The 15659-nt window shown below is 40.2% G+C and overlaps 2 long non-coding RNA genes across 5 annotated transcripts; one reads left to right on the forward strand and one right to left on the reverse strand.

Annotated features, from left to right (window-relative positions):
- Positions 1-246: 246 nt before the first annotated feature.
- On the reverse strand, positions 247-9117 carry LOC140578335 (uncharacterized). Its single transcript, XR_011982443.1, has 2 exons — positions 8839-9117; positions 247-3087 (listed from the first exon to the last, which is right to left on the reverse strand). It is a non-coding gene; the product is annotated as an uncharacterized lncRNA (long non-coding RNA).
- Positions 791-15396, forward strand: LOC140578334 (uncharacterized). Of its 4 annotated transcripts, XR_011982439.1 has the most exons (9): positions 791-927; positions 2606-2803; positions 4781-4827; positions 5226-5546; positions 5739-5985; positions 7660-7857; positions 8863-9304; positions 10187-10233; positions 12133-15396. It is a non-coding gene; the product is annotated as an uncharacterized lncRNA (long non-coding RNA). The 4 variants fall into 4 exon arrangements; XR_011982438.1 differs by lacking the exon at positions 8863-9304; XR_011982441.1 differs by lacking the exon at positions 8863-9304 and having other exon boundaries at positions 824-939.
- The last annotated feature ends 263 nt before the right edge of the window (positions 15397-15659 follow it).

Here is a 15659-nt window from a genome sequence, read left to right on the forward strand (position 1 = left end):
CTTTGCAGTGTTGTGTGAAATTCCCCATTTGCGTTTAGTCCTGGCAGGTGAGCTGGTGAATGGTTACATGGGGGAGGATGTCCTCCTGCCCTGTGTCGGCCGTCCCAATGATCCAGCACAGCCAACTGTCTACTGGCGCTTTGGGGACAATATGATTGTCTACGATGTTATAAAGGGGGCCGATGATCTACAGAATCAGGACCCGCAAGTCAAGGGCAGAGCAAGTGCTTTTCCTGCAGAGTACAGCAAGGGCAATTTTTCCCTCCTTCTTACTAATCTTAGCAGCTCTGATGCTGGAAAGTATTCATGCTTCATAATTAGTGAAAACCTTCAGCGTGACGTTAACCTGCAAGTCAAAGGTCAGTGTACTAAAATTTTAGAATAGTTTTTGGTACCGACTGTCTCCGACTCATGATCACTCAAACATGCAACCAAAATTGAAAAAAAGCAAATGCATGGAAAACTAACTTTTGTCTGCTGCACACTGACAGTGTAACCCTACCTACTGTGCTCTGCACACCATTCAGTAGTTGCGTAGGTACTGTGTCCTGTTTTTGTCACATTTTGAGCACTGAGCAAGTTGCTTTATATTTACCAACATTCTCCTGTTTATCCAGAGATTCCTGCTTTTCTTATGTATCTGTATTGATTCTTCACTCTTTCAGCTAAACCCACCACTGACATAATGATCCCCGGAGACTCAGACAGCACTGATGACAGGACTCCAAAGGCGGCTCTCGTACTGCTCTCCCTGCTTGGATCAGTGTTCCCACACCTTTATCGATAGTCCGCACCCCAGAGAGGGTGTCCCCTGTCTTCTGCCCTGTGCCTCCTGATACAGACTCCAGACCCCCCACAAACCGGCACTGGATCAGGGGCTGGAAGGTGGATGTAAACATTCCGGAATAATCAGAGAACCTTTGCCTTGTCAGTATATAGGTGACTTTTTGCTTGGCCGAGCAGATTGTAATTATGTTATGTGTCCCTATACTTAGGGAATAAGACACTGTGCATTATCTGTCTGCCGAATGACTGATTGACTGTGCATTATCAGTCTCTGTGCTTAATGACTGAGTAATTAAAGTAAGGTTTACACCTTTACCTGTTTAATTACTCAGTAACTGCCACCCCATTTTATTGTGTTGCTCCACAAAGTAGTTGCATGTACTTTGCTACTTGTGCTCATTTCATTTCTAAATAAAATGTATTTACAATTAAAGCCACACGCCAACAGCCATGTCCAGCTGTAGCTTCATACATATCTCTCTGTAATGACTGAAAGCCCTCAGTGTCTCTGCTTAACTGTTTTTGAAAAACTTTGCAAAATATCTAGTATATACAGTGTAAAACATCTTTTAAAAAGAGACATGGATTTTAACCGAGAAAGCCATCATAAACCTTGTCATATCCTGATTATTATATCTATGCACAGAGAATTATGAATGTCTGCTTTTCAAAAGTAAGGAAATTGTAAGCAAATATTCAGTTTTACATTTTAGACATCGCATGGCAAATCATTTGAATCTATTTAAATGATGTGTCATCAGAACATGGTCTGAGAATCGGACATCTGATGTGAAAATACAGTGCTGTCACTGAAACAGACTACAGTATGAGATAAATTTTGATTCCATGGGGAAATCCTTATGCATACAGCATCAAGTTCCATAGAGCACAGACAGAACACACATAGCACATAGAGTACAAACAAAACGTAGTGCAAACAAAAAAGTACATGCTACGCAAATAGAATATCCTGAAAAACAGAATATCAAGGAAATAAAGAAGTAAAATTATGGATGATATGGAGTGCTCACAGAAAGTCTTGGAACACTTGCTTAATTCAGTAAAAATATTGCAAATTTATTGTTTTTATAGCAAAAATAATTACTTTATTCATTTATTTCCAAAATAAAATATCACATTTGGAAAATCTAGCAGTTTTAAGTAAAACATGCCCTTGACGTTGTAATACATTGAAACCCAAATTATATTTCTAAAATAACTGTTCTGAGTTAAAAAGTTCATTGAGAAGCAGTCTGATTGGGTGCTTTTTAATTAGCACATTTACACTAACATAAAGCACCAAACATTCATGTTTAGTATCTCTTTGGAAGCCAGTGACAATTGCAAATACCAGCAAAACGGCAAGAACTAAATGAGTCAGTCAAAAAAATTATGACAATAAATAGAAAATGTCTGTGCGATATATATTATATATATTATAGGATATGTGCAGATATGTTAAACATTGCTTGTCAGCGGACTTTTGTTATGAAACCAAAATATTTGTTACATTTTTACAGAATTATGCAAGTGTCCCAAGACTTTCTTTGAGCACTGTATCTGCAATTAAAGATTGATAGGACTTTTACTATTGCAATGATGGGATACTTTTTGTCATGTTATATATAACTGTATAAAATGTTCCTGCTTGGTTTTGCTATATCCATTGATTCATGTTTTAACTTTTTTACTTAAGCAGGTATTTTATACTGTAACACTGCGCTTTATGTACACAGAACAATCGCAGTGATGTATACAAAAAATACTATCCTTGCAATTTAGGTAACAGTGTTTTCTTTTTTGTGTTCATAATATTCAGTCCTAGTTGTGTCTGGAGGAGAACCTGATCCCCACAAACGCTACCTGAGGGTGTCGACCGTGTGCATGCAGAGCAGCCGGCAAGCTTCAGACGAGCCCACATCCTGCCCCCAAGTGCACCGAGGCCCACGGTCTAACAGGGCAAGCGGCTGGGTGGAGGCACGATGTCATCATGTAATCGGTCACAGCATGAACCCATGTGAGTGGAAATTAATTAATGAAAATGTTAACATGCTGTCTACTAACTTCAGACATAGACATGCTGTTTATGAACAAAACAGGACAAATACCTGTCACATAAACATAAGGAGGGGCAGTGCAGTGGTGTAGTACTGCTCTCTCATACCTCTGGGTCCAAGGTTTGAGTCTCTAATAAAAAAAATCCATGGCTCCATGTTTATGGAGTTTTCATGTCCTCCCCATGTCATCATGGGTTATTCTGTGCCTTGAATCTGTAGCTTCTGAAATAGGCTCCAAATGACCCTGAAAATGACAAGCAGGTATAGATGATGGATGGAATATTTAGCTTTGAATTGTGAAGATATTTAATAATGCCCAACATAGACATCGTGGGGGGTGGAGTTAAAATTCGCCAGCCGCTGGGGTGGGGGTGCCGGTGAAATTTGCACGGAGGGATGTGACAGTAATACTTGCCGAACCTCTTGAGAGGTTGATTGATTCTTCAGAGAACCTGTTTCTCTGTTGAGTTGTGAAATCACATTATAACGTTTTAACTATCCGTGGACAGATTTCCGGGACACTGCCCATCATTCACGGGTGTCAGGGAGCTGCTTTCAGTTTACAGGAGCCTCCCGGACCTTCCGAGAGAGGTGGGCTGTCAGCCAAAAATCCTCCTTCGCCCCTCGCTTAACCAGTACCGAGTCCCGGCGTGTGCGGAATTGGCACTGAGCACCATGGACATGTTGCCGGTCCATCACTGGACACACATCCATGTACAATAGGACAATGCAAACATACAAAGTCACCTGCATCAAATGTTTCAACATTTGGAAGAAATGCATGAGCTCAGCTGAAAAACAAAGGATAATACGCATTGCGTCCTACGTCACAATACATAGCGTAATACGTAATACGTACTTCTTCCCGGACTTTGGAAAAACATAAGAATCATTTGCCTAAAAAAACAAATAATATAAGATCTATATGTAATTTTAGTTTAATATAGATCATATATTTCATCTGTATTAAAAGGAGACTATTACTACATAATGTGGATTAGGTAGGTACGTCTTTCACATGACATGGCGTAAATAGCATAGCCACACCTAAAGCTAGACTATGAACCTTATGGTCTGGAATTTCCAGATAAATACTAAAGTAAATAACATAGGTACACCCAAAGCTAGTTCATAAACCGTACGGTCTGGAGTTTCCAGATAAATAGTTAAGTAGATGCTTTACTGTAATGTTTTATAAAATAAATTTGTTTAAATGTTTAACCTGTTTAAAATAACAGATGGCGGGTACGGCTAGCTGTAAAACTCGTGGTATGTTCCAAACCCTTCGAATACTTCCCGGTAGAAATGTGCAGTTGTTGTTTTCATAATTAAGAAGTTTAACTTTTATAAATTTCTGTCATGAATTAGAATTTGTTATCCTTTCTAATAATGTAGGTACAGATTTCCATACCTGTATTTAAGTTGCTTATTCTCGCATGCTAATAGCTAACTTAATTGGTCGTGTTGTAAATAGTTAATAGAAATTCAGGACCTATCACACGGAATCACAGTTTGTAGACACATTGTATTAACAGTGTTTGTAGGTTTAATATAATTAGCACTGTCAATGCTTGTGGGTGGTTTGTGGCTCTACCTGTGACCAGAAGGTCATGGGTTCAAATCCTGTGACTGACAAAATGAGCCCTTGAGCCCTTAACCCCAGTTCCTGATGGGACTATCTGGCCCTGCTCTCAGTTGTACCTCTCTTTGAGAAGGCATGTCTGCTAAATATGTAAATTTTTAAGTTTTTCAGCTGTAGACCTTAGGCTTATGTGTGCCTAAAAGCTCTGTTTCTTATTGACAGTTTATTAAAGTTTCTCATTTTTTATCATTAAATCGTATATGACAATGAGTCAGTAAATCGTTTATATTGCGCAGCCCTGTATTAAAGTATCATATGATACTGAAAGTGTTTGTTGTGTAAATTTGTCTTTCAGATGTGGCTCTTCCTGGTTGGGGGTCCTGACATTCCTGTCTCACAGAGGTAATGTACAAACCAAGGCCGTAGCCCCCATTATGATATAATATTGTTACAGTGGTTTTGTTTAAAATGGTTTATTTAAAGAGAAACTCTGCAGCTGAAATAAAATCAACAAAATCCCACATCAGGGATCCCTAATAATTTTTCCCAGAGGACAAAATTCTATCAACAGCACAAAGCCAAGGGCTACTGAACCCGATATTATTTGTTTTTTTTTTTTATCCCGATTTAACACCAATACATTTTTTAGAGGGGGGGCTGACAATTACATTTCCTGAGCAGGGGGGTGGGGGGTGGGGGCTGATGATTATATCTAGATTTGTCACGTGGGCCACCTATTACGGAACCTACACTACATTTTTGCTTTGCATTGTTGTGTGAAATTCTGCATTTGCGTTTAGTCCTGGCAGGTGAGCTGGTGAATGGTTACATGGGGGAGGATGTCCTCCTGCCCTGTGTCGGCCGTCCCAGTGATACAGCACAGCCAACTGTCTACTGGCGCTTTGGGGACAATAGGATTGTCTACGATGTTATAAATGGAGCCGATGATCTACAGAATCAGGACCCGCAAGTCAAGGGCAGAGCAAGTGCTTTTCCTGCAGAGTACAGCAAGGGCAATTTTTCCCTCCTTCTTACTAATCTTAGCAGCTCTGATGCTGGAAAGTATTCATGCTTCATAATTAGTGAAAACCTTCAGCGTGACGTTAACCTGCAAGTCAAAGGTCAGTGTACTAAAATTTTAGATTTTTTATTTTGGTACAGACTGTCTCCGACTCACAACCACTCGCACATGCAGCCAAAATTAAAAAAAAAGTAAACGTATGGAAACATAAGTTTTGGCTGGCTGTACACTCCAGTTTATAAAGAGATTCCTGTTTTTCTTATGTATCTGTATTGATTCTTCACTCTTTCAGCTAAACCCACCACTGGAGACTCAGACAGCACTGATGACAGGACTCCAAAGGCGGCTCTCGTACTGCTCTCCCTGCTTGGATCAGTGTTCCCGCACCTTTATCGATAGTCCGCACCCCAAAGAGGGTGTCCCCTGTCTACTGCCCTGTGCCTCCTGATACAGACTCCAGACCCCCCACAAACCGGCATTGGATCAGGGGCTGGAAGGTGGATGTAAACATTCCGGAATAATCAGAGAACCTTTGCCTTGTCAGTATATAGGTGACTTTTTGCTTGGCCGAGCAGATTGTAATTATGTTATGTGTCCCTATACTTAGGGAATAAGACACTGTGCATTATCTGTCTGCCGAATGACTGATTGACTGTGCATTATCGGTCCCTGTGCTTAATGACTGAGTAATTAAAGTAAGGTTTACACCTTTAGGTGTTAAATTACTCAGTAACTGCCACTCTGTTTTATTGTGTTGCTCCACAAAGTAGTTGCATGTACTTTGCTACTTGTGCTCATTTCATTTCTAAATAAAATGTATTTACGATTAAAGCCACACGCCAACAGCCACGTCCAGCTGTAGCTTCATACATATCTCTCTGTAATGACTGAAAGCCCTCAGTGTCTCTGCTTAACTGTTTTTGAAAAACTTTGCAAAATATCTAGTATATACAGTGTAAAACATCTTTTAAAAAGAGACATGGATTTTTACAGAGAAAGCCATCATAAACCTTGTCATGTCCTGATTATTATATCTATGGACAGAGAATGATGAATGTCTGCTCTACAAAAGTAAGGAAATTGTAAGCAAATATTCAGTTTTACATTTTAGACATCGCATGGCAAATCATTTGAATATTTTAAAAATGTGTGATCAGAACATGGTCTGAAAATCGGACATCTGATGTGAAAATACAGTGCTGTCACTGAAACAGACTGCAGTATGAGATAAATTTTGATTCCATGGGGAAATCCTTATGCATACAGCATCAAGTTCCATAGAGCACAGACAGAACACACATAGCACATAGAGTACAAATAAAACGTAGTGCAAACAGAAAAGTACATGGTACGCAAATAGAATATCCTGAAAAACAGAATATCAAGGAAATAAAGAAGTAAAATTATGGATGACATAGAGTGCTCACAGAAAGTCTTGGAACACTTGCTTAATTCAGTAAAAAAATATTGCAAATTTTTTGGTTTTAAGGCAAAAATCAATGTTTTATTCATTTATTTCCAAAATAAAATATCACAAAAACAACTAACAGTTTTAAGTAAAACATGCCTTTGACGTTGTAATACATTGAAATCCAAATTATATTTCTAAAAGAGCTGTTTGGAGTTAAAAAGTTCATTGAGAAGCAGTCTGATTGGGTGCTTTTTAATTAGCACGTTTACACTAACATAAAGCACCAAACATTCATGTTTAGTATCTCTTTGGGAGCCAGTGACAATTGCAAATACCAGCAAAACGGCAAGAACTAAATGAATCAGTCAAAACAATTATGACAATAAATAGAAAATGTCTGTGCGATATATATTATATATATTATAGGATATGTGCAGATATGTTAAACATTGCTTGTCAGCGGACTTTTGTTATGAAACCAAAATATTTGTTACATTTTTACAGAATTATGCAAGTGTCCCAAGACTTTCTGTGAGCACTGTATCTGCAATTAAAGATTGATAGGACTTTTACTATTGCAATGATGGGATGCGTTTTGACATGTTATATTTAACTGTATAAAATGTCCCTGCTTGGTTCTGCTATATCCATTGATTCATGTTTTAACTTTTTTACTTAAGCAGGTATTTTATACTGTAACACAGCGCTTTATGTACACAGAACAATCGCAGTGATGTATACAAAAATACTATCCTTGCAATTTAGGTAACAGCGTTTTCTTTTTTGTGTTCATAATATTCAGTCCTAGTTGTGTCTGGAGGAGAACCTGATCCCCACAAACGCTACCTGAGGGTGTCGACCGTGTGCATGCAGAGCAGCCGGCAAGTTTCAGACGAGCCCACATCCTGCCCCCAAGTACACCGAGGCCCACGGTCTAACAGGGCAAGCGGCTGGGTGCAGGCACGATGTCATCATGTAATCGGTCACAGCAGTAACCCATGTGAGTGGAAATTAATTAATGAAAATGTTAACATGCTGTCTACTAACTTCAGACATAGACATGCTGTTTATGAACAAAACAGGACAAATACCTGTCACATAAACATAAGGAGGGGCAGTGCAGTGGTGTAGTACTGCTCTCTCACACCTCTGGGTCCAAGGTTTGAGTCTCTAATAAAAAAAATCCATGGCTCCATGTTTATGGAGTTTTCATGTCCTCCCCATGTCGTCATGGGTTATTCTGTGCCTTGAATCTGTAGCTTCTGAAATAGGCTCCAAATGACCATGAAAAGGACAAGCAGGTATAGATGATGGATGGAATATTTAGCTTTATGGGCAGTGGTGGCTTGATGGTTAGGGTAGCGCACTTGTAATTGAAAGATTGCAGGTTCGAATCCCCCACCAGCAAGTCACCACTGTTTTGTTCATGTGGCTTGATGGTTAGGGTAGCGCACTTGTAATTGAAAGATTGCAGGTTCGAATCCCCAAACAGCAAGTCACCACTGAGGTACCCTGAGCAAGGTACCGTCCCCAAGCACTGCTCCCCGGGTGCTGAATTAGCTGCCCCCTGCTATGTCACGAAAGTCACATATGGGTCAAATGCAGACAGGGGCGCTGTAAAGGGGGGGTAAACGATGACGATTCTCGGGGCCCATGACTGAGAGGGGGCCCAGAGAAGCCCCCAATAAAAAAAGTCTCAGCTGTGTTGGGGGCCCTGTCAAGATTCTTTTCATGGGGCCCAAAATCCTTAGCAGCGCCCCTGAATGCAGAGGTCACATTTCGTTGTTGCGCACTGTGTGCTGTGGTGTGTTGACAATGACCATTGATCACTAAATTCTAATTCTAATTCTTTAAATTGTGAAGATATTTAATAATGCCCAACATAGACATCGTGGGGGGTGGAGTTAAAATTCGCCAGCCGCTGGGATGGGGGTGCCGGTGAAATTTGCACGGAGGGATGTGACAGTAATACTTGCCGAACCTCTTTCCAAGGAGTTGCTTTCAGTTCACAGGAGCCTCCCGGACCTTCCGAGAGAGGTGGGCTGTCAGCCAAAAATCCTCCTTCGCCCCTCGCTTAAGCAGTACCGAGTCCCGGCGTGTGCGGAATTGGCACTGAGCACCATGGACATGTTGCCGGTCCATCACTGGACACACATCCATGTACAATAGGACAATGCAAACATACAAAGTCACCTGCATCAAATGTTTCAACATTTGGAAGAAATGCATGAGCTCAGCTGAAAAACAAAGGATAATACGCATTGCGTCCTACGTCACAATACATAGCGTAATACGTAATACGTACTTCTTCCCGGACTTTGGAAAAACATAAGAATCATTTGCCTAAAAAAACAAATAATATAAGATCTATATGTAATTTTAGTTTAATATAAATCATATATTTCATCTGTATTAAAAGGAGACTATTACTACATAATGTGGATTAGGTAGGTACGTCTTTCACATGACATGGCGTAAATAGCATAGCCACACCTAAAGCTAGACTATGAACCTTATGGTCTGGAATTTCCAGATAAATACTAAAGTAGATGCTTTACTGTAATGTTTTATAAAATAAATTTGTTTAAATGTTTAACCTGTTTAAAATAACAGATGGCGGGTACGGCTAGCTGTAAAACTCGTGGTATGTTCCAAACCCTTCGAATACTTCCCGGTAGAAATGTGCAGTTGTTGTTTTCATAATTAAGAAGTTTAACTTTTATAAATTTCTGTCATGAATTAAAATTTGTTATCCTTTCTAATAATGTACGTACAGATTTCCATAGCTGTATTTAAGTTGCTTATTCTCGCTTGCTAATAGCTAACTTAATTGGTCGTGTTGTAAATTGTTAATGGAAATCCAGGACCTATCACACGGACAACAGTTTGTAGACACATTGTATTAACAGTGTTTGTAGGTTTAATATAATTTGCACTGTCAATGCTTGTGGGTGGTTTGTGGCTCTACCTGTGACCAGAAGGTCATGGGTTCAAATCCCGTGACTGACTAAGGCCCAATCCCAAACTATACCCTGGACACTTCGCCTTCATTTCAAGTCACACTCCCGCTGAGTCACCCTCACAACACGCCTTATGCACTTAAACTGAAGGAAATTGAAGTTACCTCGATAAGCCAGTAACCCCGCTTCGTAGTACAGGCCACTGGGCTTATGTGTGCCTTCAATCTGTGTATCTTATCAACAGTCAACATCGAAGTTTTATCATTCAAATTGTATGACAATGAGTCAGTATATCGTTAATATTGTGCAGCCCGGTATTGAAGTATCGTATGATACTGAAAGTGTTTGTTCTGTAAATTTGTCTTTCAGATGTGGCTCTTCCTGGTTGTGGTTCCTGACAGTCCTGTCTCACAGAGGTAATGTATATTGTTTAGTGGGCAGTGGTGGCTTAATGGTTAGGGAGGTGCACTTGTAATTGAAAGATTGTAGGTTCAAATCCCCAACCAGCAAGGCACCACTGAGGTACCCTGAGCAAGGTACTGCTCCCTTGGCGCTGAATTAGCTGCCCCCTGTCACGACATCACATGTGGGTTAAATGCAGAGAACACATAAGAACATAAGAAATTTACAAACAAGAGGAGGCCATTCGGCCCATTAAGCTCATTTGGGGAGAACTTAACTAATAGCTCAGAGTTGTTAAAATCTTATCTAGTTCTGATTTAAAGGAACCCAGGGTTTTAGCTTGCACTACACTAGTAGGAAGACTATTCCATACTCTAACTACACGCTGTGTAAACCCATAAAATATCTGTACTTTATATTTCTGCACCCTGCATGGATTACCTTACATTTATCTATGTTAAGTTTCGCTAATTAAATCCAGATCCCGTTGAAGCCTCTCTGCTGCTAGTTCAGTATCTGCTACACCACCCACCTTGGTGTCGTCTGCAAATATAACCAGTTTACTGTATGTATTGGTGTCAATATCATTAATGTAAATTAGGAACAATAGTGGTCCTAAAATTGAACCCTGCGGTGCCCCACTATGAACGCAGGCCCACTGTGACATTGTGCCTCTAATAACTACTCGCTGCTTCCTGTCAGTTAACCAGCTTTTGATCCAAGCTGCCACAGTTCCTAAAATCCCTGCAGCTTTGAGCTTAAGCAAGAGCTGTTTGTGGGGGACAACATCAAAGGCCTTCTGGAAATCTAAGTAGATCGCATCGTAGGCCTTTTTGTGATCAATTTCTCTTGTAGCTTCCTCAAAGAACTCAAGTAAATTCGTTAAATAGGATCTTCCTCTCCTAAATCCATGTTGGCTATCCCTTAGAATGTTATTTGCATCCAGGTAATCTACCATTTTCACTTGGACATTTCGTTGTTGTGCACTGTGTGCTGTGGTGTGTCAACAATGACAATCACTAAATTCTAATTCTACTCAAACCAAGGCCAAAATAAAAACCCAAAATCAACCATTATGATGTAATATTGTTAGTATTGGTTTAAAATGGTGGACATGAGAAACTCCACAGCTGAAACAAAACCAGAAAAAAACCTACATCAGGGATTAATCATTTTTCCCAGAGGACTAAATTCTATCAACAGCATAACTCCAATGGCCACTGCCCCTGGTATTATTTTGTTATGCCAGTTTAAGTCCAATACATTTTCTGAGTTGGGGGGTAGGGGCTGATGATTAAGACCATATTTATCACACAGGCTGCTTGGTGGAGAACCTACACTACATTTTTGTGTTGGATTGCTGTGTGAAATTCTCCATTTGCGTTTAGTCCTGGCAGGTGAGCTGGTGAATGGTTACATGGGGGAGGGTGTCCTCCTGCCCTGTGTCGGCCATCCCAGTGATACAGCACAGCCAACTATCTACTGGCGCTTTGGGGACGATAGGATTGTCTACGATGTTATAAATGGAGCCGATGATCTACAGAATCAGGACCCGCAAGTCAAGGGCAGAGCAAGTGCTTTTCCTGCAGAGTACAGCAAGGGCAATTTTTCCCTACTTCTTACTAATCTTAGCAGCTCTGATGCTGGACTGTATTCATGCTACATAATCGGGGCAAACATTCGGCGTGACATTAACCTGCTAGTCAAAGGTCAGTGTATTAAAATTTTAAGATTTTTTATTTTGGTACAGACTGTCTCCGACTCACAACCACTCGTACATGCAACCAAAATTAAAAAAAAAAAAAAAAAAAAGTAAACGTATGGAAACATAAGTTTTGGCTGGCTGTACACTCCAGTTTATAAAGAGATTCCTGTTTTTCTTATGTATCTGTATTGATTCTTCACTCTTTCAGCTAAACCCACCACTGACATAATGATCCCCGGAGACTCAGACAGCAATGATGACAGGACTCCAAAGGCGGCTCTCGTACTGCTCTCCCTGCTTGGATCAGTGTTCCCGCACCTTTATAGATAGTCCGCACCCCAGAGGGGGTGTCCCCTGCCTTCTGCCCTGTGCCTCCTGATACAGACTCCAGACCCCCCACAAACCGGCACTGGATCAGGGGCTGGAAGGTGGATGTAAACATTCCGGAATAATCAGAGAGCCTTTGTCTTGTCAGTATTCAGGTAACTTTTTGCTTGGCCAAGCAGACTGTAATTATGTTATGTGTCCCTATGCTTATGGAATGACACTGTGCATTATCTGTCTCTGTGCCGAATAACTGATTGACTGTGCATTATCTGTCTCTGTGCCGAATGACTAAATGAATGATTAATGTGATCAGAACATGGTCTGAGAATCATATTTTGGATAATAAATGTTTGATTTATTTTATTTGTGCATTAAGAATGACATAAACAAATATGCATAAAAATTGGATAAACTTTATTGATCCTGGGGGTAAATTCTTGTGCATTCAACAGCAAGGTACACAGTGCAGTGTTTCTCAAACCAGTCCTCGGGGGCCCCCAGACAGCCCAGGTTTTAACTAACTCCCAATTCCCGAGGACTGGTCTGAGAAACACTGATGTAGAGCACAGACAGAACATGCATATAATGCAAAAGAGACAAAGTGCAATGACAGTGTATATACTGTAAATGTAGTGCAAACATTAAAAAGTACACAGTACGCAAATAGAATATCCTGAAAAACAGAATATCAAGGAAATAAAAAAGAAGTCAGTTTGCAGAGATATATGGGTAATAAAACAAAAAATTATAGCACCGGTTATTTACTAATGCAAAGATGGGATGCTTTTTGACCTGTTACGGCTGGGGCTGGGGTGTAGCACGTTTTTTGCATTTTCAATTTTGATGAGGAACTACACAGCCAGCATATAATCCCCTGGTACTTATATCTTGTCTCTCTCCTCTGTGTCATGTGACAGTTGCAGCCCCTGTATGAAACACACTGACCTGACCAGTCACTGGTCAGACTTGTTATTTTAGGAGCTCTTGTTAGTAGGGGAAGTGAGTAGTTTCCTCCTGAGAAAGAAAATACCAAATCATAATTAACTTCCTGCATTTTTTACATTCTGTCTACATCAATAGTATGTAAATTATAACACGTTTTAATGTACAACGTAGGGTTACATCATAACACACTAATTTCATCACCATGTCCTATTATACTATTACCAATTGTGAGAATCTCCCTGACGTAACAGTTGACATACTCAACGGACTTTGCAATCTATTAATTTAATTGATTTTTTTCATTTAATGTAATAATTGCTATCCATGCCTGGATGTGCTGCACATCGCAGGCTAACGTGTGACTGCGCTAGAGCTTTGTGTTTGGGACCGGGCAGGTGATGGGCTCCGATCCTGGGCCCAGCAGAGTGATTTCACTGTTCGGCCCTTAACCCCAGTTACTCCACAGACTAGCTGACGCCGCTCTCTCACTTGTAGGCCACTAGTGACAATAGCGTCTGCTATTTAAGTAAATGTATAATACTGTTCACTTTTTCAGCTGTAGACTTTGGACACAAAATGATCATGAACCTTGTTCCTGTTATTCATCGTCTCTAAGTTTTGGCTGCATGATTGAAGTTCTTGATTGTCAGCACATCCATGTACATGTACACAGTGCACTGAAAACGCTTTCTCTTCAGGCCTCTTATGGTGCCACACATAAATACAAATATAGAAAATAACATGTTCATATTTCCTCTCTCAGATATGTAGGTTCAAGGTAAAAGTATTACATAAGATAATGAAATAGTGTCTTTCCGATGTGGCTCTTCCTGGTTGTGATTCCTGACATTCCTGTCTCACAGACGTAATGTACGTTACGTAGACAAACCAAGGCCAAAATAAAAACCCAAAATCTACCATGTTAGCTCACCGTAGCCCCCATTATGATGTAATATTGTTAGTATCGATTTAAAATGGTGGAGACACTCCGCAGCTGAAACAAAATCAGTAAAATCCCACATCGGGGATCCCTAATTATTTTTCCCAGAGGACTAAATTCTATCAACAGCATAAATCCAAGGGCCACTGGCCCAAATATTGTTCTCTTACCAGTTTAAGTTTAAAATTTGGCAGGGAGGAGTGGGGGGGTGCTGATGATAATAACTGCTAACCAGGGGGTGGTGCTGACAGACAAATTTGTTGAGCAGGGAGCTTTGGGGAGGTGACCGTAATACTTACCGTACACTGTGTATGTGTGTGTGTGTGTGGGGGGGTGCTCACAACAATATTTGCTCAGTGGGACGGGGTGCTGACAATTAAATTTGCTGGGGGTGGGGGGGGGGGGTAAAGCTGGATTTGACCCACAGGCTTTAGTGGTTCATGCTTGTTATGATTATTCATAAACACACTATATGTTTGCTTGGCAGTGTTGTGTGAAATTCTCCGTTTGCACTCAGTCCTGGCAGTTGAGCCGGTGGACGGTTACATGGGGGAGAATGTCCTCCTGCCCTGTGCAGGCCGTCCCAGCAATACAGCACAATTAAGTGTTGGTTATATTTGTTCAGTGTAAAGTAATATGCTCACTGCTAAAGACTTGAACCAAAAACAGGGGGACATTATCTTCCTTTATCATTAATTCGTTAACAGAACTCACTAATACTCTACAAAAAACTCTATGAATTTACAATGTTAAAAGGAGGGTATCTAGTGTTTATTTTAAAAATACGTCTGAAAAGGCTCAACCATTATTGAAACATGGGGTAAAACGTCCACATACTAACCTTTGACTCACAAGTTAACTTCACATTTTCCACTGTTATGTAACACAAATACAGTCCAGTATCCGAGCTGTTGGGATTAAAACTGCCCTTGCTGTACTCTGCAGGAAAAGCACTTGCTCTGCCCTTGAACTGGGAGAGCTGGTTCTGGGGCATCGACCCCCTTTATAACATCATAGACATTCCTATGGTCCCCAAAGCGTGGTCTGGGAATCAGATGCCTGATATAAAAATACAGTTGTATTTGGATTATTATATATTTATGCATCAAACATGACACAACTGTATATAAAATTAGATAAACTTTATTGATCCTGGGAGTAAATTACGTTAAATATAAATTTAAACTCAACCAAACTTTCTAAACTGTCTAATATGTGGCATGTAAAATGTATTTAATAAAGCTGAACATTTTTACCATAGACATTGTCATGTTGTAATGTTCTGATTAATGTTTGCTTCACTTGTATATCACTTTGCTGTACAAAAGTAAGGAAATATGCAGTTTTGCATTTCAGACATCTAATCAGTTGAATCTATTCAAATCAAGTGTGATTGGAGCGCGGTCTGAAGGTCAGACTTCTGATGTGACAGGACCGTGCTGTCACTTAAATTGTGCCACTGCTTGGATCATTATAATATGCACACACTTGATCATGAAAACGTAACAGGCTGTTGTGATTTT

The sequence above is a fragment of the Paramormyrops kingsleyae genome, chromosome 1 (assembly GCF_048594095.1).
Source record: "Paramormyrops kingsleyae isolate MSU_618 chromosome 1, PKINGS_0.4, whole genome shotgun sequence".
Taxonomy (NCBI): domain Eukaryota; kingdom Metazoa; phylum Chordata; class Actinopteri; order Osteoglossiformes; family Mormyridae; genus Paramormyrops; species Paramormyrops kingsleyae.